Raw genomic sequence first — 24,902 nt, forward strand, 5'->3', positions numbered from 1 at the left:
GGAGAGAAGAGACAAATAGGCATATGCGTCTTAAGAACATTTTAGTTTTGCAAAGAGAGGAGTAAGAAAAGCTTGCATGGTGCAGCTTGATCAAATCAGAAGGAAAGTCTGAGTACCACACATTTGTTTCCCTTCCTCAGTTCCTAATAACAAATGCTGTTTTGACTCGGACCTCTAAGAACATTCAAGCAAATCGGGCATAAATGCATCATTCCTTTGTATCATCTAAAAACTATTTAGAGTGGTCAATGTGGAACAAAATAAGCTGTTTTGGACATAACAGAAAGCCCACCAACATGCCTTTAAGAGTCTTCCACTGCCTTCAACTTGGCCTTGGTTCTAGCTCTTAACCCAGTCCCTCACTGGCATCTTTTTCCACCACGAGATTCACATTCACTATCCGTACCAATTGGAGCCAATGAGGCCTCTCAGCAAAGCATCCAGAGGGCCAGCCGCTTCTTTGGCAAAGTCTACCAAAGACACATACCAGCGTGTTTAGAAATGCATTTAGTATAATACTGGTTCATATGATGCTAAATAGAAGCTGCTACCTAGCACATCTTGCCTTTATTTATTTAATCACACCCGTTCTTGTTCAGGACAACAGCTAAGTTCTTTAAACAGCCAAGCTACCTCATGAGCTTTTTCCCTTAGCAGCCAGGGCCCAGTCAAGGGAATCCACCCCTCTGAAACACAGCTGCTTTCTGCAGACAGTATAGAGGGAAAATTTGTAGCGTGAATACGTTCTGTGATTGAAGAATGAGCCTCACACTCAGTGTTTCACCATGGTATGATCACTTCTCTTTCTTTGAATTGCAAGTTGCAAAGGGTCTACCATCAAACTTGAATCAATTCAGTCTTTTCCTGTTAACAGACTGAACCGCATCTGCAGGTTAAAGTTCTTGGGCCACTCCACCCCTAGAAGCAAGCCATCCATCATCAGAACAGGGTAACTGCCAAAAAGAGTCGAAGAACCACAAGAACATTTTGATATGAAAAGCCTTTCAGGTGAGAGATGAAACCTTCTCTTCAAAGAAGAGAAATTCCAGAAGAGGCAATCTGAAGCTTGACTTCACCTGAGAGGTCCAAGGTCCACGTTCAGACCTGTGTTTTGAGAAGGAACCACTTCCCTCCCAGCCAAGCATCCTGATCACTGCCAAGGTGGGGCTTTCCACTTGAGCCCAGAGGGGCCTCCTCACTCCCTCTTTGACACAAACCCAGTTTTAAACCAAAGCACAATGAGAAATTTCTGATATCTTCAAGCTTTAAAGAAAATTTATGTTTTCAATTCAACTTCAATTGGAAGTTATGCATAAAAAACGTAGGTGATGCCAAGCAATTTAAAATGCCTTTGTTTGAGTTTGCACTAAGATTAAAAGGAAAAACAGCCCAGGGAAAGGTTTTTAAAAAAAACATGAACTTTAACGGATAGTTTTAAATAGAACAAAAAAGGGCATGGCTAGATAAAAGAATATGGAAAACTGAGGCAGATTACCAGGAAAGGGGAATATAACAACAAATCAGACTGCAGAAAGCCCTCCAAAAGTGATGAAAAGAAAATCAATACAAAAAGCATTTGCAACAGCAGAAGACGATCGGCAACTGAACACGTCTCTAAATGCTCATGCTCGTGTAGTGCTATAGAAACGCAGTGCTATCCCAAAAGCTGGATTTGGAAGTTTCCTAAACTGAAGAGACAGGGAAAAGAAAAAGGCCACACTCCAGAAGTATCTTAAATATTTCCTCTGCTGACCAGCACAAAACAAAATAGCAGCAGAGATTTACGTATCCACATTCATAAGAAAGGAAAGACCTTTTTAACTGGTCGTGATCAGCCAGGAAGTATGCTGTTCCAGGTATTGGGGGCAAAAGGGCCAAGAGCAACCACTTATGAAGATAACTTCAAACATGGCTCGGCCTAGCTATGGCACTACACGTCTTTCAAGATCAGGTGCTCACTGAGCAGATGACTGTTCAGATAACAAGCTGTAAACAAAATCATACACATGGATACACAGAAGAAATATTTTGGCTTCAAAGGCATTTTTCTCCAGTATGTAAGCATTGCAGGAATTTCTCTCATGTCTCAAACAGCATTACTCTGCACACAGCCTCCAGTTTACTACATAGTAGAGTTTATTTTTGTCCAGTCATTAGAAACAAAACAAAAGCCTTTAACCACTGAGCAAGACTGCAGTATAACATCCCGAGGTTCAGAGATGCACTGCAATGATGGGATAAGCTATTTCTGGACATCTCTGGTTGCTAGGGCAAAACTCTTATAATGATACACAGCATCCACCAAATAGAATCTGCTTTGCAAATCAGGAAGGGAGAAAACATCAAGATTAGGAATGGCTAACTGAAGTAAATGTAATGAAATGCCATACTATAACAAATGAAATGCCATACTATAACAAAACATGGTCAGGACTTCCATCAAAACTCACCTGAACTCCTACATGAAACACACCTGGTTGTTTTGAGTCAACAGGGCCGAGATCATAGGCTCGGAAGACATTTCAAAAAGTTGTACAAGGCATTCTGGTGCCACAAAGCAGGATTAACCATACCTAAGCAGTACCTTATGCAGGCCATACCACTACCAAATCATTGTCAATAGTGTCTTTTACACAAGGGAGTAAGTGAGGTAGACAGAAATGAAGCAATTTGCCCTCAATTCCATACTAAGTCTATTGAAAAATTAGGAAATAATTCCAGATGCTCAAAACCCTCCAAATAACCCATTGATCAGTTTTCTAGGAGCTGCATGTATGGGCATCTTCTCACTTTCAAAATTACCGGAGCCCCAATTCAAATCAACCTATTATACATATGGGTACTGTTATGTATGTTATAAAACATGACAATTTTCTACCCAAACACTATGCCTTTAACTCAATACACATCTTTTTGAAAGCTAATAGGGCAAAGACTTTGAAGAAAGGACAACAAGGATAGGGGGTTATGAACAACCTTCCATCGTCTTCACTAAAAATGAAGGATAGATACCTGCACATTGAGGTTAAAAATACCAGCTTTGTATGGCACAAATAGGAAAGGTTGTATAATTTGTGTATCAAATTTAGGAAACCACCACACTAGTAGCTCTTGGTAGCCGAGTGCTTTGCATGCCATAAAAAAGATACTGTAATTAAAATAATATCTCCCTTACAACTGAGAACAGAGATATTTAATTAGGCTTTAAACTGTTGAAGAGAGGCTTATATAATAATCTTACTTAGGGCATACAGTCAAATGAAATGTGCCAACCAAGATTTAATTGGAACTTAAGTGTACTTCACTGGTAACAAACGGCACTCCCAATAAAACTTGACATTAGAGCTAAATTAACATGTTCTTTCCCTCTATTTTGATTTCCAAAATAAAAAGCCTCAAATCGACGAGAGATTTAAACGCTGCAGAGACTGTGAACAAAGTGGAATTTGGTAAGCCATCAGACTTGAACATTACTGCTATAATTTATAATATCAACCCCAGGAGTGGGGCCAAGAAGAAGGACCACTGAGACTGAACCTGACATGTCAGCCCCGGCTGAGGAACATACAGCCGGGCAGAAATGTATGCCGCAGTCCCGCAGCACGTTTCACTGAGCACTGGCTGACATAGGTTGCAACTCCCTTATAGCTACCTTGTAGAGCAGCCATGAACTAGATGACGTACAACTTCAGCTCGTTTCTCTGTGTCAATATAGCTCATCTTCAACTTGCTGCCTTTACAGAAGAGCAATTTTCAAATAAAGGTACTGCCTCGTCTCTGAGCTGCAGAGCCTTCACAAATGCACGTGTGATGTAGGGTTTCCTTGCAAGGGTTGCTCTGTCTGTACAAGGGAGAAGGCGGCTGCCTGTGTGGCACAGCCCTGGCACAAGGGACGGGCCAGCACACCAAACCCGACAGCAGGGTCTCCTCGATTCTACAGACCTTGCAGAGAGTTGATGCCACTCAGCAGTCACTGTAACAGCAGTCCTCTTTCTGCTCCCTAGCTGAGGAAACGGCAAATAAACTCTTACTCGATAGAGTGTTACGGTAAGTAAAGATAAGGAACTAGCCGAACTACTCAGAGCTCGAACTGCAGCTGCCTTCGAATCCTTATCACCCACAGCAACAAGCATAAAGTTTTGTGTACCTCCAAAAGACCTCTTCAACCAGGACTGTTTTGTTTATGGGATTTTCCTAGCCATGTACATACAACTGGTAATTCTACGTATCCTGTAACATACAGCACGTTCTGCTGTGTGAGCTCCAGAAGAGTTGCCGCTTGGAGGCAAAGCACGTAGCCAAGGCACTCTTGAATTTCCTCAGTGATCAAAAACGCAACTCAAAGCCTCTAAGGATCATACGGTGCATGTGGGTACATACATGCAGCAATTTAAGAAACGAAGTCTTGTTAACTTTAGAAAACGTTAAAGAGACTAATTATTCTAAATACCTCTTCAATTTCGAAAAATGAGGCTTAAAAGCCATTGAAAAAAATCAAGATCATAAAGATGCAAGAACACACACACGTGCTCTTAAGAAACCAAACAGCTTTTCAGAACAGGACTTCTATGACTTGCTCCTAAAGCAAGTTTTTTTCTTAACATAGCATCAGTTGAAGAGCAGGAAAAAGCCTTCAAATTTATCAGTTGATACTCCCATTCTACACAGGTAGAAACATTGCAAAAAAGCAATCTAATAACTTAAGTTGATTTTACACCATTATATGTAATATGAATTATGTTTATGCACACATGATATTTGTATATGTTCATACACAAGTATCACAATATATAATTTCTTACATAAAACTTCAGAGGAAGCGAAGGAAGAGGAGCGAGTTTAGTCTTATGAATATCTACTTGTAGAGAAAGCATTGAAGGGGAAGATATTCCCTCTAATTCAAGTGAAATCCACTGCAATCTGGAACCCGTCGTACCAGGAGCAAGGAGACCTAGCTTTTATTTCCTGCAACATTGCTTTATTCTGGTCAGGCCCTCTGCATCTCCCCAAGCTTCTCCTCCTGTTGTTGTCTTTGCAGGTAGGCTGACAGCTAGTTGGCAGAAAAGGCTCGCTTTTGCTAAAGCTGTAGCATTTATCTGAATTAACATCCTTACTTCAGTTGAGCCCTCCAAACGACCCTGCAAATGGAGAAGCTGGCTTCTCTTCCCCATTTCCAACTGAAGAGAACATAGGTTGATAAACATTAGCAGGGAATCTGTCTGAAGCTTAGCTAGACTATGGAAACAGTTAAAATTTTCCTAGTGTAGAGGCTTGCAAAGCTATACAAAACAAACAGCTGCACAAATGTAAGCTGAGGAAAGGAAGAGGGAAGGTACCAGGAGGTCTGAAATATTTTTGGTGAGATGCATACACAGACTTACCCAGTCTCCTGACAATACTAAAAGGAGCTTTAATCTACCTTGGATCTCTTATAAAGAAAGATCATAGAAACAATCATATATACCAGCCTGGGAAAGAGGAATACAGGTATCATCTTTCATTTTGTAGCTTCAGGTTGGAGAGAAGGCAGGAGAAGGGAAGAGGGAAATAAAATAGCCATACACACTATCACGCTCGACATGAACAGGCCTGCTCCTTTTGTTACTTTGGGTCATCAGGATAATTAAATCCTTTATAATAGCCACTAATCCGCATCAGAGAGCGCATATAGCGGCAAGCCAACTTCTTTAAGTTGCACAAAAGAGCTGCTACGTGTTGCAAAATAACACCTGAGCATTTCCCAGTGCCTTTGGGACAGATTCTGCCACCGCCACTTCAGAAGCGCCCTACCATGCCAATCGGCCCAACTGATGCGTAACCACATCACACACTGGCAGTGGAGCTGCACACATGAATAAAAGAGCTGCCCGCGTGAGGACTGAGCGCCGGCCCTGCTCAGTGCAGCATCCACTGCAGCAGCAGCGAGCGCAGCCCGGGGCTCAGCCTGCCCCATGCAGCCAGGGGGACCCTGCAGTTCGGCCGCAGCTAGAGCTCAGACACCTTGCACATTGGTGGAGTTTGTGGAAAGGTCAGCCTCAGTCACTGCCCTTGTTTCTACCCCTCCTCTCCCAGCTGTAGAGTTTCTAAATTAATCTGGGTCTTTAGGCTTGCTGGCTTTTATTGCCATTTCCTAAAGAAAAGCACAGCTTTCATACAAACAAGGCTGAAATCCCCAGACAAGTTTAGTAAGTGCCTTTTGCAATTTGCCTTTGCCCTTACTCATCCAAGCGTACTCCCTTAAGCAACTCCTAAAGTCTAGGCTACAAAATGCGCTTAGTTTCTTTTTATTTTCCCTCCCTGAAACATTTTAATCAAAATGCTCCAGCTAGCTACATCCAGCAAACACCAGGCAGATCAGAGCACCACCTCTCCATACAGATTACACTTGACAAGTCACATCAGCAGGGTGCAGCCTGAACCAATAACCGCCTCGGAAATCCCGACCTCGGGCACTCAGAGGTCTCCGAGCCAGAGGGCAAGAAATCTCTCTTCTGTGTTCCTGCAACAAGACACTGTCAAAGGGAAAATTCCTCTTCTCTTTAATCCTTGACGAGGAGATCTGTGTTTGTACGGCCCACAGCAGAAATAATCCTACGCCTACGGAAAGGAAACAAGAATTTACTGACCAGCTCTCACGCACCACAGGGAATGAGCCAAACCCTAGGACTTGCACTGGCTGTCCCATGACAATATAGCACCTTTCCTATTTTAGTTTTCCTTAAATATAGGGGGAAAAAAAAATAGCGAGAGTGCACTTAACTGGAAACTCTGTTAAACTAATCACTGCGCTATATTTAGGTCCTGGGTGTGTAACTGCTTCCCAGGACGCAGTAACCAATCAAACAAAACCAATCATCGATTCCTGGCAAGGATCGTCTGTTCGGCTGCATCAACACGTATCTGTTAGCACCGGCAATTTACAACTGGAAAATATTAGGGAGGGCTGATTAATTGCTACAATATGAAATTTCCAGGCCTTCATTTTGCATTAACAGCTTTGTGGTTAGTAGAACCCTGGGGAAAAACAAGAAAGAAAGAAAAAAAAGAAAACCCCCTCCTCGCACACATCTAGAGCCAGAAGCGTTCTCAGAGGACGGGAAGCCACATGCCGCCCTTTTCAGCGGGGCTTCAGCTCTCATTTAAACAGACGAGGCCTCTACCCTGCTGGGGCCGTGCGGAAAACGCTACGGACGGCGGCCGACGCAGCGACATCTTCCAGAGCCCACAAGCAGCTCCTTAGGGCCATGAGAGGAGGTGCTGCGCCGGGGCCGTATGTGGCTCCGTGGAGGGGCCACAAGGGCCAGCCGCCCGGCTGAGAAAGCTGCAGGAGGCTACGGACAGAGACACCACTGTCCTCCTTCCTCCTCCCCCGCTTCCTTCTTAAGGACTTGTGCGTTACCTCCAATGCTGGAAACCTCTTACTTCGCATCCTCCCTCCTCACCAAGCCCCTGACATCACACGTATAAATCAGATGCTTTGAAGGAGGGAACGTCAGTAAAAGTCTTCGCCTTACCAGAGCACAGAAGCAAGCCAGGAGCACTACGAGGCCCCCGCTCATCCAAACAGCAGTGGAAAACGCGTGGGGGCCGGTGACAGCCCCTGGAAAATCCCAACCTCCTCCCTCTGCTGCCAGCGAAAGGGGAAAACGCACCTCCTGGCAGGAGAGGTGAGGGCGAGCTGTGCTGAGATGCAGTCAGAGGCTGCCTGATAAGATACTCTCACCTTTGATCTAATCCATCACTAAGATGATTTGCAGCTGTTGCCAAAGCTGAAAGGAGGGGACCTAACTGCAACTTGCTCCCAGGATGAGGCAAAGCGAGAAAATAGCATTGTTGCTGCCGTTCCGGCATCCCTTCCTCTCCCCTCCCCTCCCACAGAGCAGGCCTATTGCCAACGCACTTTTAAACAAAGTCAAACAAACAAAAGAACAAAAACTCTCACCCCCTCCCTCTGGAAGGGAAGAGAAAATCCAGAGTTCGGTCTGCCACTCCGCTGTTAACTCGCTCCATTACTGTCAGCGCCACGCGGGCCTCTGAACACTGGGTAATTTCACACGCCATATGTGCGGCAATCAGTAAGCGCTTGAAGCACAGGGATGGGGGGCCGCCTCAGTGACTGCCTGTAAATCAGCAGTGCTAAGGGGAGAAAAAAGCAAAACGATGTCCACAATTAATTTGTCACGTGCAGTCTTTTAAATGCAACATAACGCTCCTGGATGAGCTCCCAATGAAACGTGAAATGCGGAGGAACACATGGGCACAGGCCACACACGCTTCGGTGTCACCCACTTGAATGGGCACCACAGCTGGCGGTGAAAAACTGAAAATCCAGCATCCATAACCACTGTGAGACCACATGCCGGTGTTGGAAGTCAGCAACCTACGTGGTGAAGGGGAGGGTCAAGGTTGCCAAGGGCCTAGAGGGACCACACATCACCGTTTGCCTACCACAGACCCAGCTCAGCCCATCAGCTCTACTGAGCCTTCGAAACCTAAAGCACGATTCTTGGGGGCTTTGGCCTCAGATTAGGAAACCTGCCAAAACAATTGGAAGATTTCCACTCACACGGACCCACAACAGGCAGGAAAACAGTGCAGAGGCAAAACAGCCCTCAGCAGGCATCAGCACTGCATACGTTGGGCACAAGAGATCAAAGCATCCTCTTACCAGGGAGAAGAAACACCTTCCTTCCGGGGAGCTCCACGAACAGGAACGCAATATTGCCAAGCTTCAGGAATACAGACCTTGAGGTCTATTTCACTGTGTTTTTTGTTTCGTTTTGTTTTTTTAAAAACACAGCTGCTTGATTCACGCAACAAACTAAGCAAACGAGACTTAAAACCTCAGAATTAGAGATAGACTGAAAAAATCCACACACACAGTGAAAAAATAAATCCTAAGTGCTAGAATTGCACAGAAAAGTTCTTTTCCTAGAAGCAGCAAGCTTTTTATTTCTTTTTCTTCCTTAAAAATACCTCAGTGACTGAAGGGAAAAAAAAAAAAAGGTGGAACTGTTAAAAACAAGGTTTGACACAGTATTTGTACTCACCTTGGCAAGATCTCTTATTTTCTGAAGGTCTAACAACTTCTAGGTGAATACAGCAGCTCCGGAAAGAGAAGGTTTGACAGTACTATCTGCAGAGAGATATCTCGAAGGGGAGGCTCTTAGTTTTTCTTCGTGCAGTCCTATTAATGCATTTTGGTCCTCCCTGTTCCTCTAGTTGGCTTCTCCTTAGCAGAGAGAGACGAGCGGCGCGACAGCTCTGGGGCAAGCAGGCAAAGGCTCTGCGGGGAGTTCCAGTCCGGCAACGAGAGGTGCGCGGCTGGCGCTGCGAGTCCCCGCACCTCGCCACGGGGCACGGGTGGATTCCCCTGCACCAAGAGCAAACACAGAGCTGACAAGAGCAGCCTTCGCCTTCAGTGTGGCATTTTGCTTGTGTTTTATGTAACCACTTCTGACTGTTTCTCAATTATGAAGGAGAGCTTACCATGGAAACTGCAAGGAGGTGTTTTGATAAGATAGAGCGCACACTTTTTAAGTAAGAGCTGTTCATCTCTCTAATCTACAGACATCTGAACGGCATTCAAGGTTTCACATTTAGATGTGTTTTCCAGAGGACAGCTACCCCTAGTTGGAGGCTATTCACCCCGCAGCAGGCTTTAAAACAAAGAATTTTTTTTTTTCTCTCCTAAAGCTAAAAAGCCAGGTGAAACGATGCAACGGATTAGTTCCTTTACGCGGCCATTATACGGTTCTGTGGGAAATGCCATTTTCTGCTACGGCCCCACGGGATTGTAGCAGCTTAGCAGGCTGCCAGCCTACATCAGTTCCCCAAACTGCTAAACCCCCGGGATTGGTCCCAATTCTGCACGGTCCACAGTCAGTTGGTAAATGACCTAGTAATCCAATTAGGCAGCAACATAGGCTGTCTAAAGAAATAAAACAAAGGGGAAGGGGGAGGGGGAGGGAAGGGAAAAACCAGGAAGGAAATTATGTATAAAGAAGAAAAGCGTATCCTCATTACTTTCCTAATCTGTGTCTGCGAGCAGGAGCTTAGCTGGGTGCCCACTGCCTGGGGAGAGGGGAGGAGCAGAAGCAGCAGAAAGCTGAGCTCGCATCCCTGCCGGAAAACCTGGCTGTTGCCCAAAGCAAGAGTAGCTCTTCAGCTGTATAGAAGACAAGACAGGGAAGAACCGGTCCTTCCTAGCCAACCTGGTCAGGAAAGCTTAGCATAAATGAGAACTTGTTCTCAGCTGTTTAAACTTAAAACTTATTCTAGCTATTTAAAGCATTTCTCCGGCTTTTATAATGCCATGTCCAACCATTCGCAGGTATCCCAAGTGCGTTACCCAGGGAACCAGGTGGCTTCAAAGGGAAAGAAGAGGGACACCAAGGTTGTGCCCCCTAAACACTGGCTTAAGTCCAGTCACAGCTGGTAGCAAAAGCTGCTCCAGCGAGCACAGCCCCAGCGGTGCAACCCATGAGGTGCCAAGTGCCCTCCGCTACCAAAGGAAGAATGAGTATCTCATGCCTTCCAGAAGATGCCCCTACACCTAGCATCAGTGTGAACAAGAACATGAGAAACCACCCTTTCAGCTTTAAAGGTGGTACCCCTCCCACCAGGAAAAGAAGGGAAGCACAATTTTGCAAGGCACTGTGAGAAACTGCACAACTGCAAAGACGGATTTCTGGTTAGAACAAATACTTTAACTGCCAGTGGTTTTTACAGGCCTAAGAAAGAAGCATGGCCAAGGTTTTTTTTTTTAAAAAAAAAAAAAAAACACGTTTAAAACAACTTCCCAGCTGCGTTCTAACTTCCACTGGGCCATGAGATAATTACAAACTAAAAAACATAGCAAAAGATCTCAGCCACTGATGGATTTGGTTGTGGGTGTGAAAGCTCAAGAACATGAAAACCATCTCGTTAGGTTCCATGCTGGAAGCCCAAAAAATGGCATTATCTGAGTTTTTTGGGGAAAAAAAAGCTTTACATATGCCATTGCTCTGGAAAATTAGCACTTTTAATAGGAAAATAAACATAAGGCTTGTTTTCTATGATGATAACTATCAGCATGTTAGCTTTTCTAGGGTTTCTCTATTATCATAACAAAGGAATGCTGAGTCTCTTGGTTAAGCTACAGGAGTTAAAAACGCATAACACCCCAACCTCTTAGAGATAATTCTGCAAACAAGAAACAAGAATGCACTTCTCCTACCCCTGATTTCTCTTATGAATAACTTTAACTGCATTTTAAGTCTGCAAGAAAGTCCCAATTACCAGACCTGCAATACGAGATCAAAATTCAAAAGCAAGATAGGCTAAGGTGCTAGAGATCCATCCTTGACTCTGTAGAATACCTCTCCTGAGTATTAGCAGAAATGATCAGCTTTTGCTCCATATTCTGTGACATGACACCGCACGGCATCAAGAGTACGCTGCTCCTTGGCAGCTGTTCACTGCTTTACAAAAACCCTGGCTGAGTTTGGCCAGCCCCACGTTTCGAGACAGAGCTGCTCCCGAAGCACTGTGGACCTACCCAAGAGCATCCAGGGGCTACTCTGGACCTGAGAAGACCTCAGGCCAGCCGAATTAACCTCCCTCGCCAAGGCCAGGGACACAGAGCAGCTGAAGCCCAGGTCTGCCCCCAGGCACAGTCAAGTATTTTGACGCTGGGGCGCCTGCGCTCTGCGTACTGCCCCGCCAGGCGCTCCTCAGCCCCCGAGTGCAAGAGGCTGCCTGGAGGCAGCAGAGCCAGCTCCAGCCTGAAGCACAGCACTGTCCCTGCAGCACGGGTGCTGGCACACCGAGCAGTCCGAAACTCGCTCCCGCACATCCTCGGTGGTGGAAGGCAGCAAAACGAGGAGGGATAAAGAACCAGGGATCTGAACAAGCAGATCTCAAATGCTACAGACTCGCCTAAGCTGCCAGATCATGCATGTGCTGTGGGCTTCGCAGGCCTAGAGAGCTACCAATTTCACAGCAAAGAAAATATTTTTCTATCCGCTTCATGGACGATTAGCAATGCAAGCCTAAGACGTCAAAAACTGACTCTTAATTACCGAAACCGGCAGTTAATGACTCCAATTATATTTCTACTGATTTCTGAAAATTGGATTCTCCACTACACTTGCTGTATTTAAATTAGTTTCCTACCTCATTCATGGTAATTATACTTTGACAAACCAAATTAAACTACAGTTGAGATTTCTAAAATCCTACTTAAAATAACGGGAAATTAAGAACAAAGTTTCTTAAGCCTACCATCCACATTTGCATCCCCTTCCCTTCAGAATACAGGAATTCTAGATTTAGAAGGATCAAAGAGATGCAAAGGCCAGTATTTTCCTTGTTAAAATGCTGTATACCATAGAAGGGAAACAGTGTTTCAGTTCTGCAATAGTACCTCACTTCCTTATTCCCCTCCATTACAGAAATCAGCTTCTCTTTTTATTCTGAACAACAAAAAAAAAAAAAAACAACACACACACACCAATAAAGGTTTCCCTTCTCAGGCTCACCATGACCAGTACCATACAGGACTCCAGCAACGAAGGGCTTCAGATGAGCGTTTATCAGGAATACATCTCTGCTTCTAATAACAGCTCCTTATATCTAACTAGCATCTTGGGACCACAGCACATAGATCTGCTACCAGAACACGCCTATAGGATAAACACTGTTTCTGTAGCACACAATCACACCCACTTGGGGGAATCTACCCTTTATTAGGAAATTATTTGCAAGTCTCAGTCTGTAATTAATATTAGGAATGGCAACAGAGAATCAGCGGTACACTTGCAAGAGACTGAACAAGCAATCAAAAGATTCCATAGAAATACTGCATTTTAGGGAAACTCTCTACATGCATTTACTTCATGTTATACAAAGAGGGCAGTGATTTCTATAAAGAGGATGCCGCACTGTATATTTTTCTCCAGAAAAAAGGAAAAAAATGCTAGCATATCCTAATTCCTTCTGCCAGTCTCAAAGCTAAAACATCCAGATTATACACCATTACGTACGGTGCATAGCAGCCTCACAATAGTCACGAGAGTTGCCGAGCAGCCACAGTAAGGATGCCAAAGCAAAAACGCCCATGCTGGCACTGCAGGTAGCATCAGAGCCCAGGCAATACAGTCACAGCAGCATGTCTCAGCATCTGGGCAAACAAACCCCACTGCTTGCAAGGCCAAAGCTAATTCAAGAGACTGTTACCTGGTACTGCATCTTTAAAGGACTGGTAGGTATTACATTGGCAGGAAGGACAGTACACTGAGCAACCAGGCACGCCAGGTCCCCAAAGTTAGCTGATTGCAAATTAAAAGGTTTCAGAGGTTTGAGAAATTGTCCCCAAAGGAGAAATGATACAAAATCTGAAGCAGGTCTGGACCAACGTGCAAGGTATCCTCCAGCTCCTAATAGCAAAGCGGTTAACACCCGTCACAAAGCCTCTACTGGGTCACTTTGAGGATCAAACACAAGAACTACAACCACAGACGAATGCAAAGCAAAGCCTCTGCACGTGTTCAATATATTCGCTGTTAATTCAAGAGGCAGAAAAATACAGATTTACAGGGCCACATTTTCACTTCAGTATAAGGAAATAACATGCCGATGTCACAGCTACTTCTTGCAAGAATACTTTTTCATTATGTTTGTTTCTGCTGCATTTTTTACTTCTGTCTTTCCCAGATATGCATTACTCAGCAGTGGTTGTTAGATTTTATGTTCACATATGGTTTAAAGAGCTTGCTGTTTAATGTTCCCTATATGTAAATAACTACATGCTGTTTCTGTCCCTGCTGTGCAAGTGAAGGAATGATTAGATTATAAATCTTGAATACAGAAATATGTCAAGTTGGTTTTAATCTACGATTCTATTTCAACTTACTCTGTGTTACATTTTCTATCTTCTCTGTTACCCACCAGTTCCCACCACATTTAACGAGTACATAAAGCAACGAGCAATGGGCAAAAACAGGCCAGAAGAGAGTCTCTGGCGCTCCGACCCTGCCTCCTCATCTCCCCGTTTCTGGGGTGCTCGTTTCTCCCTGGCGGGGCTGCCCCCGCCGCAGGCGCTCTCCCAGGGTGGGAAACATCTCTTCCCTGCACGAGCCAGGCTGGCTGCCTGGAGGTGGCCACGCAGAGACCGAGCCCCCACTCGGCTCTGCTGTACCAGTATCACCAAGGCTGTTCCAGTACCACCAAGGCTCACTCTTGCAGCACGGGAGCAAGAGTGTGGCCGTCGCACAGGGAGTCACCTTCACCACCAGCAAAAAATGAACACGGGACAACATACAAAAATTAGCAGTGAAGCACAACAAGGCAGGTGCCAGGAGGCACAAAAGCTGCCTTTTAAGTGATTCTGCTTTTACTTAATTTGCGACATAACCCTAAATGCTGTTATTCAAAACGAACGCACATTTTAAATGTAATTTATCATCTTTTTAATATGGCTGACAGCATTCATTTCAAATCAAAGTTCACATGCCAAGCACATTAGCAATAAACCATTTTCATTTTTGAAAAGTGAGCAGAGTGAGAGCCAGAAGCAACATTAACATAACCACTAACATTTCCAGCTTTTTCAGTATCAGAAACCAGTACACAGAAAAATCTTTTGAACTTTGAAGGTGGAGAAATACACTTTAAATAAAGAGATACATAATTCATTGTTCATCCAGTCTTCCTTCCTCGTACAGTCACGACAGACTGCAGGAAATGCTCTTGCCCACTGCCGCATCCAGCTCCAAGCCTCCCAGACCTTTCAGTGCAAGCAAAGGAAGAAAAAGCTCACACAGGTTATCAAGCATACATCCTACAGTCACAGGCAAGCAGATAACAGCCCTTTCATTACTAGCACCCACAGATATCCCACAAGCCTCAAAATTCTCCCCGACCAAAAACCAGACCTGCACTACAACAGATCAAAAGCCTCAAAAATTGTAACGTACCACAGAAAAAGCAGGAGAGACTGAAGGCAGCGGCAGCAACAACATCCCGTTTCTCTCTGATAGCGGGGAATTTGGGTTAAAATTCCCATCTCGTTCTTGGAAGCACATCATGCGACTTGCTGTCGCACACGGAAAGGGATATACAAATGGTCACTGCCAATCTGATTAGGCAGTAAAATTCATGCTTGCCCCCAAATGCATCTGTATCAAGTACTCTCTACACAAGCATCTGTCTTGGGAGGGGGCAATCAATCTCTAGTGGCAAACAAACAAAAACAGAAAAAGCCTCAGAACACAGAAATTAAGACACTAATCAAGAAACTGTGAAGGAAAGGAAAAGTTTGGGCCTGTGGAAGCAGATAGCGGATACCCTGAAACAGGGAATTCATTCAATTTATACAAAACGCAGTCCAAACTATCAGGTGGGGGTAGCCGTTCTGTAGTTCGGAGTTATGAGAAAGACCGCAAGAGCTACAGGATTCAAAAGACATTTCAAGTCAGTATTCTAGCGTGAGGATGGGAAGAACCCATCAAGTTGCTCAAGTTGCCATCTCTCCTCCTGAGCATTTAAGTACCTCGACACTTCTTCAGGGAGCGAGGAAGCCTTGCCAAGTTCCAGTCTCAGGATTGCGTTCCGCCTACCTACAGTCATCCTGCAGCTTTAACAACAGGCGAGAGAGATCATTTCCTATTCTAGCAACCTAAAGATTGTTGTGCAGCATTGCTCTGCATATAAACAATTCTCAATGACACCTAAAAACACCTGCAAAATTTGAAGTAAGTATTTTACCATTTCACCCTATTTCATTTGATGGTCAAGTATGTTTAACAATCAAAACTGAGAAAGCACAGCATTGATAAAGCATAAGCATTCATTAAGACCCTCTAACTCTTCTGGAGAAGAGCATTAAGATGACTTTTCTACTTGACCAATGATTGCAGGCGAGTAAGGTGGTAAGTAATATTAGCCTGAAAGGGATCTTTTAAAAATAAATATATACTTAATCTGGTAGTGAATAAGACTATTCAGTGGGAGCTGAAAGACAGGTCAAGGGAGTAAAGGAGAAGAGCTACCCATCTGCCTATGACTTTTTCAGCTTCAGACAGTGATAGAAGATTAGCCCTTAGGAATATAAATCCTCTTCAGTGAGGACTTCTGGAATCAGTGTTTCCCTGCTAAAGGGGTACTATCAGTTAATCTTCTCAAGTTTGAGATGACAACTAGGGTGGCATAAGGCTGAAAAGAAGGATTAATTAAACAAAAAAGCAAACCCATAAGAACTTTTAAAAATTGATCAGACAATGGAAGTAAATGACTCTTGGCAAAACAATGCTGATTTTATTGCCAGGGTTATAAAAACATCTAAGAGATGGAGTGCTCTTTTAAATGATTTATATTCTTACTGTATGTTCCCACAGAAATGATAAGTACCACGATATTTAATGGGGTAAATTGAATCACAACCTAGCCACCTCCTTTTCTACTTAGTGAAGGAAGAAGAGGTGCCAAGGATTCCTTCATGCAAAAAACAAAGCACCACCAAGGACTTGAAAATGTTCATGGTGCCAAAATAAAAGGTATAGGGAAAAAAATGAGTATGTATATGTGTGTATATGTGTATATATATATTCCCCCCCCATCAAGCTCATATGGTATTTGGTGTTTCTGTGTTTGGAGAAACACATCACCAGTTAAGTGACCATCAACAGTTAGGTGACCAAAAAACAGAAATCCACCTTCCCTGCGTTTCTCCTCTATTGCTAGATTCTGCAGTGTCCACTCCTAATACGGACCCATGTGTGTTTGTTTGGGAATTTATACAATGTGAAGGGCCAAACCTTCAGGAAGACGTATATATAAAATATAGATCTTGCCTACATTACTCAGCAGATGGTTATTTAATGCTTTTTGTAAAGAAAAAAGGCTTCAATCCCAACTTCATAGAACGAAACCCTGAATAATCACATCCATGAGGTCAGAACTACAGCTAGTATAACTGTACTTAACCACCACCATAAATCCAGGCATCATAATGCTGAAATATTCCAGTTGTCAGAGCAATAATGTTGCAGATTGCCCTGCATTTTTAACCTTGATTGTACATAACTGTTAATCACTGACCCATTCTCCAACAGTCCTAGACTGGTGTATGTTGCTAAGCAACCCATTTTTGCTCCAGATACTTTTTAAAGCTAGTTTAGCAATGGCCAAAAGTCAACAAAGTGGGTATTGAAACTACTACAGACAGATTTGAGATGGAGGTGTGAGTGTAGGAAGCAAGTGAGACTAAACTGCCGTTCTATCTAATGCCTTGACTTAAAATGCAATATTCAATGTTATTCTGCTACGTATCAAAAATTCTTAAAGAAGCCTTTATAAGGCTGCAGCCCTGACACAGCTTGCATACTTCCTGACCAGGAAAATTAATGGCCTCTTGCTTCTAAAAGATTTCCGGTGAAAATTACGCGTCCCCAACTTGGAGATAGGGACGAGGAGTACGACGTTCATACATAACTTACACTCACCAAACAGGAAGTCACACCTGCTTTTCTAAGGCATAATAATTCCAAACTGGTATAACCTAGAGCAACTACCACCATTTTCCTTGGCTACCAGCCCCAAAGGGATTGCAAGTCCAAACAAACTGCAGTTAACACAGGGCCTGCAAATTACAAATGACATCCTCAAGATCAGCAGTACCATGCGTGCAAAAGGACCCTATTGAACTAGAACGTTCAGAAACACCAATAGAGTTTTATTAGGAAAAACATGCTCTTCTTAGAAAGCTAATGGGAATCTAATTACTCTTTCCCAGAGGCGCAAGGATTTTCGATAGACTGATGATTGTGGGGCGGGCAGAATCTATCAAGCCTGGTTTTTCTCTGCAGTTGCTCCCCATGACCTTTCCTTACCGAAATCCTCCCATTAGGGAATACGGTAACCCCGATGCCTCCTTGTCTGCCCTCCATGTCACCCCCGAGCAGAGAGGGGACAGCAAGGGCTAGGCAAGCACACACTGGCTGGCACTGAGCCAAGCATGGCTCCAGGTAGCCAAGTCTCCCCTGCCTCCTTCAATGGGGGCACTAAACCTGGGCCTCCCCACAAGGCTCCTGAATTTCTCAGCATCTGCAGGGACCTTAAAACTCTGGGACTTATATCCTTTTGGCAAAGTAGTTGGGGTGACCAGTGCATGGCGCAGGGAGAATGTCCTATCTGCCAGTTGCATGACACTTGGCTTTTTGTTTTGTTTTTGAAAATCACCTTCAAAAAGAGAAGCAATAATTATTGTATTAGGCCATCTCAAAGAAATGTGTCTTTTTCATTTTGGTATTTAAATGTTGTATCACCACGTCACTAACAGCTACTATGGTATGTTAACATTAGTTACTAGAAATTTTTGTCCTATAGAAATCAGTAATAAAAATACCGTGGGTTTAAAAAGAAAGACTGAGCAGCCACACTAATTGTCAAGAAGGAACTGGGATAAAAGATGCAGGAAAGAACGTGTAGATAGGAAAGCTCCAAAGTTCGGTCCTTTTTTTTTTTTTTGGCCTACTAGTGGAAATTAGACCTCTACGAGTGGGCTCATAAAGCATCTGACCAATTCAGTTGTGGCTATATGCCAGAGCTGAAACTCAAATAACTGGATGTGTCTTGTTTTCAAAATGGGCTATCTATCAATTCAATACACTTCCGTAAACACGCCTGTCTTTTCCCCTTTAAGAAACTCTTAAGAACAGCCTAACTCAACAAGTACTGAGGTAAACACACACAAAAGCAGTAAAAGCCTCCAGCTTGTGCCTCTCTTTTACCCCGGAAAGTCTTTTCCCTGAATGTAGCCAAGGCCACAATACCAGCGCTTTAGGAGTAATAAAGACAGTTTAAAGAAGAAAGTTGTATTTTGTAAAATATTTATTTGAGGGGGAAAAGAAAAATCCTCTTCCCCCCCCTCTTTTAAAACACTAATACATTCAGAATAAAACTCCAGCTCTGTTGAGGTCAATGGCAATGCTCCTTGTCTTGCTCTTCACTGAACATCCACTCGTGCTCACGTTGCTTTCCAAAGCATATTCCTGCAATAACCTACACCCAGAGCTGCTCTGGTCAGGGACGCAACAGGCCAAGGGGACAGAAACAGGCCCCCTCAGTGCCGTGATTTCAGTGTACGCCACCACACATCTACATGCTGCGCTCTTACAAACGCTCAGCACTTGTTTCACTTGGACTCAGTTTTATAACGTTGTGGAAAAAGAAAAAACTTACAAAATTATTAGGTAGGCAAAGAAACAATTAAGCTCCTTACAAAACTGGGGGCTCCCGAGAAGAATGCGACCACTTCTGTTGAGAGTACTTTTTGATGGTTTATTATAAAGCACTTAGAGCCTTGACCCAGCCTGTCTTCACTGCTGCTCATGGGGTCCATGCGAGCTGCTTCTCCCACTCGAAGCTGCTAACCCAAGCCTCACAGCACAAAGCTTTGTCACTACCTCCTCTGGCACTCTGAGCAACAGGATACCGTCACCTCCAGCCGACCCCAGAACAGTTAAGCACCGTTTCATGAAAAAATAGCGGAGCTAGTGTATGGCATTCAGCCCTCCAGACAGGCCTACCACAATCCCGTGCTTGACCGACCTGCAGCCGTCCACGGGGCATCGCCCAGCACAGTGCCTAAATGGAGATAACTACCCATAGCGTGCAGAAAGGCAACGAGTGGAAACCCAGAACGAGTGGCTTTGAGACGGCTGCTAGGACTGAACGACAACACGTCCGTCACTTCTGCAGAGCACGAGCTAGAGCAGTACCGTGAGTGCAAACGCTTGCCAAATACAACTCCTAGGAGCTGGTTTTCTTGTTTACTTCATTCTTGAAAGCAAAGCCTCTAGGAAAAGCAAACAAAACCCTTCTGGTCCTACAAGTGTACCTGTACTCAGCTCTCTACCCTGCCTGCCCATGAGAATAAAAAGGATCAGACAGAGAGAGCAGAAGGACAGCGCTACACACGCGTGCACACCGGCATCAAACATTGATGCTTTTGCTCACAAGCCAGGAGACAGACGGCAGAAGTAACTTTAGCCCTATCAGGCTCTGCAGGATTTTAACAGAAGAAAAGAAGAACTGTACAGAACTCCAAAACATAAAACACTTCCTGGAGGATGAGAGCTATTCAAGTAGCACCTGATACTGTTACAATTGCTAAGCGATTGATGTCTGCAGGCATCAAGGAACCTACCTCACACCAAAGTCACAGACGACTGCCAAGACTGGTGGGAATTCCACTAGTATTGAGACCTGAAGGTCAAGCCCTAAAGTTTTCAGGATCTCTACAATCTTCAAAGAAAGAAAAAAAAAAAAACTACACTCATCTGATCTACTTAGTGCTGCATTGCAGCCACCCATAACAAATCTAACCGTATATGAAATAGGAATTTGGTTTCAAACCTATATTGTCATATTTCATCACATGTATTTTAAAAAACGCCACAGGGAACCTTACTCCACTCAATACCAGTGAGCCCCAGGCTGCCGAGAGGCTTGAAACACCCAAGAGGAGGTGAACAGAGAGCACCTAGGAGAACCCATCACCAGCGCAAAGTCGGCACCTACCCCAGGCAAAGGGAAATCCGAGGGGCGCACCAGACCTCTTGCAGAGCACAGCAGAGACGGAGGGTGTAACTTCACGCGTCTTGAGCTGGTCAAAGCCCGCGCTGCTGCCAGAGATGACAACTCCACCTCCCATCCCCGTCCCACACACCGCACCCTTCTTTAGGCAGTCCTCAGCGCTCCTGCAGCCACCCAGCTGGGGGGGCTGACCTTGGTGAAAATCTACCTGATCAAAAGTGATCCAGGTAGGCCGGCTCCCTGAAGGGCTCACCACATGGTCACAAGCTCTCTCCCTGTCCCCTCCCTTGTATCAGGTGTCCTCAGCCAGATACATGACCTGTGTTGAAACTAGCTGGCCCCACACCTTACTGGGCAGCCCTCCTAGGAGGGCCAGGGGACAGAAACCCTCCTCCTCCTCTTCCTCCCACCCCACAGCGTGGAGACACACAGGGCAGAGCTGAGGGGCTGGCATGGCTGCTCTTGTGCCGAATCCCTTCTAGTGAAGCAGCCTGGCATTGCCAGAGTCATTAATCCATCACCCTTCAGCTATAAAATTCATACAAATGATTTTATTGATGATTAATTAAGCTCTCTAAAAGTGGAAATTAAATTATCATTTACAGTGTAAAACGAGATAGCACTGAAAAAGCTAGATAATAGCAACAACTCTCTCCTCTGCATGAATCAGGACGAAATGTGGGGGTGGGGGATATCTAGCTGTAGCTTTAGGTCATAATACAAATTTCAGCATCTTTGAAAAGCTGTTTAGGCCTGGTCACAAGAAACTTTCATGTCTGAAAAGGTAAAATTAATCCCAAAACTCAAGTGCCCCTCAACTCTGTCCCCCTACTCCCAATAATCCACCTGATCACTGCATTACAGTCACATTTGCTGGACAGCTAAAAACAATCTCTGTATCACTTGGATCTTCTGCTGGAAAACAAGTCGTTCCAAGCACAGAAGAGCTGTTCCTCGTCATATGTATTTAGGCTCACCTTCCCATTCCGATCAGGATGCAGCAAAAGAAAGCACATACAGGGAAACAGATGGCTCTAGCCCAAACACAAGGCATAATTCACTTGAGGGTCAGGGGAGAGAGAGAGGAAGAGCAAGCTACAGATCAACACCACAGTTTAATTCAGCCTTGCATTTACAGCAGCACCCTGCTGTAAACGTTGTAACACATACTACAGTCACCGACAGGACCTCAGAAGAGAAAGGTCCTCGAAAGCTTTTTACTTTTTGTTTCAACGGCAAAAGAGCATCTGAATCAACAACGGGGATCATGATGACTGTTTCAAAGGCAACCTCTTCGCATCCCTGATGGCTCACTAATGTAGTTAAGTATCAGTATGTATTATGAGAGTACAGAGACATTTGTCCGTTATATTCAGCTACTGTTCTGCCAGACTGCTGAGTGACCAGAGGGATGTTTAGGTTGGGACTATGCTAGGGAGATAGCTAGTGTATGCTTACACAAAGAGACTAGAAAATCGACATGTCCCGAGACATTAGTGTACTCAGCCAGGCAGCCAGATTGCAGAAAGGCTAATAGTCATGCTGAAATTAAGGAATGCAGAAAAGGTTAATATACATGACCTTTCTGCTTCTACGCAGCCAAAAAAAGATGCATGAGCTACAGGGAAGTTTTAGAGCTAGAAGTGGCACCCCCTAAGCACCCTCACCTCCCCCGAAGCCAGCAGGGGCTGAGCTGACTCCCACAACTAACAGTCTGCACAACTTTTCCTGATGCTGAGTGGGAATGGGGTGAGGCTCCTCAGGACCCCACAAGAGCTTTTTAGGATCAGTTCCTCACTTGACAAAAACAACCTAACAGAGCAACAGCACAGGCATGTTTGTTGCTGAAAAAGCAGGCTCTGAAGAGACAGAGGACACGGAGAGCAGGAACAAGAAGAACTGCTCCGTCTGGTCTCTCCGCCTTGTGCGCCCATCTCCATGAACCCGCTGTCTCTGTGAATCCAACCAACTGGTAAGTCCCCTTCTGCCACTGACGCACAAAGGATGCAAAACCCCAATTAAGGATCTATGTCTTGCAGGCTGTCGTAATTCCTGCCTTTAGCTCCTTACAACCCCAGGTCAATTCTTAATGGGTAGCTGTTCCATAAATACATTTCAGAGACTAGTTCTTCTAAAATGCCTAGAGACAGACGCATACTGATATATAATAGTGCTCCAAAAATGTAACTATTGTGGAAAAGGCAGTTTTTTAAACCTGCAGTTTGTTTCTTGCAACATGTCCATTAGACATAACGAACACATGGTTACTTTTTCCATTTCACCTATTGCACCTGATGGTGCAAGTCCTGCAGAGGCCAAGGCTCTAAGATTACACATGGCCACATATTTATACATCATGACTGTAAGAGTTAAGCAGATTCCAAAATCTCAGCAGGACCGTGGTTGATATTTCAGTGCCGTATCCAAAAGAGCTTATCTATGGACTTCTAAAAGGATGCAGCTCCAGTGAGCCTGTTGACCACAGTGAAGCTGAAGGAAGCTCTAAGTTTCCAGTTGGAATAAACTATGTGATCGTATTCAAGCAGGGACTTAAATGAATGCCAGCATCAAGACATTATAAAATTAGGAGCTAAGTGTGAGAACAGGGAAGAACTGAGTCACGATAAGGCATGCCTCATATAACTGTCATCGCAACAGCATGGAAAGGAAAAAAGCCTCTCCAATAAATGGAGCTGTATTATTATCTACAGGTGTTTCCACCCTCGAGGGGCTCGAGAAGCACAGCCATGGCCCAGGAGCCCACTGTGCCAGGCCCTGTGCAAACACAAATCCAAGCCCTGGTCTCAGAGCAGCCAACCAAGAGCTCCTCCACACGAGGAAGGGCTCTCATTGCACTCCAGTCACACAGGCAGGTCTCTCCAATGAGGGCACAGGGCATGCCCAGAATGTCCTCTTGGGGGCACTGCCACAGACCCTTCCTCAACCGGAGGCACAGAGCCAGCACACCTGCCAAGACACAGCATAAGCCTTCAAGATGTGCAAGAAGCAAACGACACACCGAACACCTAAATTAAACCACAAACATGCAAACAAAATTCAATACCAGTAATCCCAACCACGTGCATTCCCATTTGTCCAGAGACCCACCGCTTCCCCGTTCTGTCTGAATGCACCACCATCCTAGCTTCCGCACCAGGCTCTGGATCAGGTCCTCAAGCAGGAAGACAACTGTAGCATAACCATCTGCCTTCCAAATCAGAAAGCCAAACTCCTAGAGAGCCTATTATTTCCCAGCAGTTCATATATGAAGCGCTTCATACATGTATGAAGTGCTAAGGTATGGTAGACGGGAAACAAAATTTCCCCATCAGTATTACTTCTGTTCGCAACAGGACCAGAAGTAATGAGGTGCAGAAAAAGCACCTACTTTCTGCAAACCACCCTCACCAAATCAAAAGCGCATAACACTTCATAAATACCACTCTTCATCCAGGGATCAAGCACTTTTCTTTGTAATGAGTCTTTACAAACCAGACCAGACAATGACCATGAAACAATTACACAGAATAATATTGGAAATTTCCAATTTGGTATAGTGTATAAAAACACTTTAAAGAAGGAGAAAAGAACTTCAGAGATATTAATTATATATTCTTACATACAGCACTTACTGAAGGGAAGGCATTTTTGCTAGAAAACATGTTCGTGTTAATTATATAATTCTGACTTCATACATAAACAGATCCAAGCTATGGAAAATGCCATACCTAGGCTTTTAAAATCGAGAGAGTCTAGCCAAGGAAAAGAATATTACAGTAATTAATGTTTCTTTGCAATCTAAAAAGTATTTATCATTTGGTTTAACTCATGGGAAATAAATGCTGTTGCAGTTACATAAAAACACTGTTCCAAGTAGAATCTGTCCCTGCCCTGTCCTCATTACTCCCTTGAGAAAATTCATGCGTGTGTGAAGGGAGAGAAACAAATAATCCAATAGGGGCAGACATTGACATCTCTCCCTTTCCCAAGCGGAATGAAATGACCATCCTTCTCCATGACCACCCGCAACAGTGGCTGCTGTTAGTCCCAGGTTCAGGCACAACCAAAGCATGCCAAGATCAATATTGCAAATTACATCCACCCTACACTGCCTGCAAGCCACGTGCAGGGTGGCACACGGACCAGCAGAAGCAGGCACCACGCCAGGCGCTGTCTCCCACTGTCCCTTCCTCAAGGGAATTATAGGCAAAGCCAGCGCAACTAGTCATGAAGTAGCAGCAGGCAAACAAAAGTTATGCTGAAGCTCCAGAAAATTAGAAATTGCTGGTGGCTTCAGCACAGAAAATAGTCCTTAAGCATAAAAA

The 24,902-nt window shown here is 44.4% G+C and overlaps 1 protein-coding gene across 7 annotated transcripts in view; it reads right to left on the reverse strand.

The window, feature by feature from the left end:
• TIAM1 (TIAM Rac1 associated GEF 1) overlaps positions 1–24,902 on the reverse strand; it is a 199,652-nt gene that overhangs the window by 152,242 nt on the left and 22,508 nt on the right. For 2 of the 7 annotated variants that reach the window (XM_068912062.1, XM_068911999.1), the window contains exon 1: positions 9,051–9,364. The exons of the other annotated variants lie outside the window; for them this stretch is intronic. The gene's annotated coding sequence lies outside the window, so the exon portion shown is untranslated. Of the gene's footprint in view, positions 1–9,050; positions 9,365–24,902 lie in introns of those variants that run through there. 7 annotated transcript variants of the gene reach the window in all.

Source organism: Struthio camelus, chromosome 1 (genome assembly GCF_040807025.1).
Source record: "Struthio camelus isolate bStrCam1 chromosome 1, bStrCam1.hap1, whole genome shotgun sequence".
NCBI lineage: Eukaryota > Metazoa > Chordata > Aves > Struthioniformes > Struthionidae > Struthio > Struthio camelus.